The sequence below is a fragment of the Quercus suber genome, unplaced genomic scaffold (genome assembly GCF_002906115.3).
Source record: "Quercus suber isolate HL8 unplaced genomic scaffold, Cork oak 2.0 scaffold_873, whole genome shotgun sequence".
Taxonomy (NCBI): domain Eukaryota; kingdom Viridiplantae; phylum Streptophyta; class Magnoliopsida; order Fagales; family Fagaceae; genus Quercus; species Quercus suber.
The window spans coordinates 164,576-169,384 of NW_027070303.1; the positions used below are offsets into that span (position 1 = coordinate 164,576).

At 33.5% G+C, this 4,809-nt stretch overlaps 1 pseudogene; it reads right to left on the reverse strand.

Moving 5' to 3' along the window:
- Positions 1-2,758: 2,758 nt before the first annotated feature.
- On the reverse strand, positions 2,759-3,817 carry LOC136065187 (metalloendoproteinase 2-MMP-like; annotated as a pseudogene).
- Positions 3,818-4,809: the final 992 nt, after the last annotated feature.

The following is a 4,809-nucleotide window of genomic DNA, read 5'->3' on the forward strand; positions in this document are numbered from 1 at the left end:
TCTTGTGCTTTACTTTTATTATTTGTTGTTCATGTTTACGCATTAGAGTAGTATTCATTGTTTGCGCTTCATTTACTCTTGTTTCCGCACTTAGATAAGTTAGAGTAAAAGCAATCTAGTCATTATTTTTAATTGGGGTCTAAACAAGCTTTGTGTTTTCACACAAATTCGAGTTTTCAATTCTTGACATTTCCATGGTCCATGGATAAACACATATTTTGAGAATTTATGGGGCCAGAGATGTAAATCGAAGGGGAACAAAGTACAAGTGCTATTCTGCGTTCACATAAAATGGTTAGACACATAATCTAAATATTATGTAAAACAAAACATCAAATGGCATCTACATTAATATGCATGAACATGTTCATCTAAATATTAGAATTAACAAACTAATCATAAGTTTGCAATTAAATTCTAGCCCAATCATGCATGGCAATACTCATTTATAAATATCCGAAACATGCTCAATACATTAATCAGAAAAACATGCATTTATTTAAGCAACTAGGAGCACGAAAACATTGAAAATAAAGATACCCTTGCATATCTTGATTTTGATTATAGGACATTTCTTTATGAATTTTCTAAAGAAATTTGGGACTAGTTTGGGTAATTTTATGGGTTTGTTGCTTGCATTTTTTAGCGGGAGTGGTGCTGTTTTTAATTTTTTATAGCTATTAAATAACAAACTTTCTCACACTTACCTAAGAAACAGGGCCCATGTGCAAGGTATGTGTGTGCATGCGCTTGGTTTCAATTTTTCCACTATCCCAGTTTGATTTTTGTCCATTCTTTTTTACAATTTGGAGGTAATAACTTCACGTGCTTGATTGGGGAGGCCTTACCAAACTTTGTTTTAGGCATTTTTTTTTTTTGGTATAGGTTGGAAAGCTTGTACAACAGTCTTTATAAAGGTATCAACTTTGTGTAGTTTGGTAAGGTTATTTAGCCAAGAAGTAGGGTGGTTCACATGGGAAATCTTCAAAGTTGGTTTTTTATTGTTCTTGTACAAGCAATATATATAAATAAAGAGATGATCTTGAGATGCCATTTTATTTCTTTTAAGATGTAGATAGTTGCTCCTAGTTTATAAAATTATCAACTTTTTGGATCAACCATGGGTGAGTTGTGACAAATTTGTGCACAAAGAGGGCACCCAACTTGATTTGGACCAAATTTTGTGGGTTTGGCATGATTTTTCTCCCCCATCATTGCAAACATACTTTTAGGCCTTTCTGACCTCTATTTAGCTCAAACAAGGTGTTGTTGGAAAGCTTGTGACATCTTCTTTCTAAAGATACCAACTTTGTAGCCTTTCTTTTCAAATTTTATAAGCCTGAAGTTTGGGAAAGTAGCATTGAACTGAAGTTTTTGTCCAAAAATTTCCACTTTGGTATTTTCTTGAAATCTTTTTGTTTGAGTGGAAATTCTGTGATTTGAACTTTCTAAATCAAGTCCCAAGACCTTTTCAATGACCCTTGCACCAAGCCAAGGTTGTTTGATCATGATTTAATTGAGATTTAACCTCAATTAATCATGATCAAATCCATAAATGTCAGTTTTATGTCACTTTTCCAAAATTGACCACATGATATGGTTAATTTTCAATACCTTGCTCATTTTACTCCAAGTGGGCTGTGCAAGTAATCATTTTTTAAAAAAATTACTTAATATTTTATTATGGGCATGAATTTTATCCTGATTGAACGAAAATTTTTTTGTCAATTTTCGGTCAAATTTTGGTTTCCCATGGTTAAACTTAGCTGAATGATAGGAAACATGTTGTGGGAGATGTATTTTGGTGTGATGTGTATAGAATTTGGTGGTTCAGATTATTTTTTCTTGTATGTTTGACCATTGGTGCAAGGTTTGATCAACAAGGGATGTCATTTTGGCTCTTAATTCTTGAATCTGGTTAATTTGACATTCAATTGGGTCAAATCAACTTAATTTTTTTAACTCCTTTGATTTGAAGGAAACTTTTTTTTTTAATTTTTATTTTATTTTATGGGCTTAATTAATTGAGAACAAATAAAATGAGGTATCCAATAGAGGACACCTCATATATGGTGCACTAGTGGGTGAGATTTTAGGGCTTGTTTTCATAAGTGGCCTAGATCTAGGTTTATGATCGTTACTCTTGTAAATTTAGGAAATATGTTTCAAGAATCACATTTCCCTATCAGATGTCTTCCTAGTCTTAGGTGTAGTCTATCCCACAAACATCATCTTTTGACTCTTTTGTTTTTTCAGTCATTGAGTTCTACATGAGGTTTTCCGTTCACAATGGTTCATTGGATGAGGATCTTAGACAAATACATTTTATCCATAGTAATTTTAAAAACTTTATCTGTAAGATGACTATTTTAACTATTATCCTTTTTGAAAGTACCAAATTTATAAGACATCTGTATTGAAAGTCAATCATAAAAAGTCCGATAAAAAAGTTATTATTTTTGGTTATTATAGTTAAAAAGAAATTAAAATGTTTTATTTATCTCAATACAAATTTCCAAGTTGTATAATTCCACGATAGTATAAAAATGAAGCATTATTATTTTACTTTATTTTTATGATTTGATAATTGGGATTGAAGGATTTGAACATTGTTCATCTTGATGTAAACATTAAAAGACTCAGTTGAAATACAAAACTTTGTAAAAAATGAAATAGTATTATTACAATATGAAGTGAATTACAATCAAGCGTCACTTTCTAACCATGAGTAGGTTAAAACTTTACTTTCTCTCTTCATGTTTCATAGTCGTAGTGCCATGTATTTGCACTATGACTTATTCTCTACCCGCTAATAATTGCATATTGCAAATCCTTGAACACTTAAAAATTATATAAGGCTTTAATGCCATCAATATCGTCCCTATGCAAACCTTGGGTCACCCCTGAACGTATGGCAGGCCACATGATGGCCCCTTCAACTTCGCTATGCCCTAACCCAAGAAGGTGCCCAATTTCATGCAAGGCAACTGTCTCCAAGTCATATGAACCTGGGACTGCTCCCACACTCCATTTTTCATCTGCATCATAATGAAATCGCCCATTAGTCGGTGCAAAAGCATGGGCTAGGGTTCCACCAGCTCCATCAAAAGGGGCCCCATCTCCATGGTCCCCCCTATGGAAACCAATTTTGAGATCTGCATTTGTTTGATCTTGAGCCCTTGTGAACTTGAAGTGTGTGTTTGCAGCCCACGTTTCAAAAGCTTTTGCGATGGGACTTATTGCTTTAGTTGGGGTGCCAGGGAGAAATCCATAGGTGAGATGGTACTTAGAAGTTGGCCACTTGGGATTTCCTTGGAAAAAAGAATAGTGAGAGACAGTATGAAAAGAGCCATGGCGGTGGTGATGTTTCTTCTTGCCTGAGCGCATCCAATTTGTACCATTGGTGATGTCTGCCACCCCACAACGATGGCACATCATTGTTGATACTGTGTTGGCATCCATTGACCCTGTGGCGTTGAGATGGTAATTAAGTGGTAAGTTTTAATGGCGGATTCCAAGAGTTCATCAAAATCATCATCATTGGTATGAGTTTGATTTTGAGAATGGTTATAGCTCAAATAACCAAATTTCTCAAGGTAGGCTTTGAGGTTATGGATGCCTTGACCTTTTCTCCCTTGTGACATCCTTGAAGATGTTTGAGAAACTCAAACGGTGATAATTTTTTGTCATGGATGTTTCTTGAAGTTGCATGGGAATGGTGAGAAAGAAGGAAGAAGGAGGAGAGTGAATGAAAACAGAGAAAAAACTTTATAAGACATTGCTGAGAAAGTTTGAAATTAAGCTAGAAGCTAGAACTATATGGGCAAAAGTGTTATAGTTTGGTTGCTATTTATAGATTATTAGGTAGAAGGGGCAAATTGATAAATCTTTTGCCAAGTCAGTCGTATGTACATGACTTTTACTAGCAAAATGAAAGACTTCATAGAAGTAATGCTATAGACCAATTAATTAAAGACCATTACAATGAGCATTTTTTTTTTTGGGTGAGAAACAAGGAGCATTGGAATATTAAAAGTACACCAATTCTTAGTATTGGGTCTTAACAATACTCTTGGACTGGCCTCGATCGGTCCAACACATTAGTCTCCAAACTTATAATTTGGGTATAAAATGATTATCGGAAATTGCGGGTTTGGGAGGGCAGACATTCTAGAAATTCTAGAAAATCATATATGAAAATCATGACAGAAGGGAGTCATTTTTTTTTTAATAATTTAAATTATTTAATACACTGTGACGTGAATGGTCATATATTGACGGCCGCGTAATAGCCCAATTTATAATACACTTAGGTATATTACTGCTACATAGGAAAACTTTGAATATGATGTGATATTATGAGTTTGGCTAAAATACACTTTACATCCTTTGAGTTTAGACTCGATTCTTCATCTGTGCATCAACTTTCAAAACTTATAATTTACACTATTAATTTCCAAAACTTGCATCTTACCTCCTTTATAATTATGACAATGTCAATTTTTTGTTCAAAACAACATTTTTGGATAAGCAAATGACAATAGGTGATAGTCGAGGGGTGAATTTATGTTTTGAAAGTTGAATAACTGATTTATAAGAAACCCAAATAGAAGTGTAATGCGAGTGTATTTTTACTATTAATCTTCCCTCAAAACAAAATATATATATATATATATATTTATATATATTTGGTTATCTCTCTCCCTCTCTCTTTATATCTAGATTTGAAATTTATAAATTAAAAAATTTACAAATCAAATAAATACTACGTACAATATTATATCTCTCTCTCCAACCACCCCCCCCCCC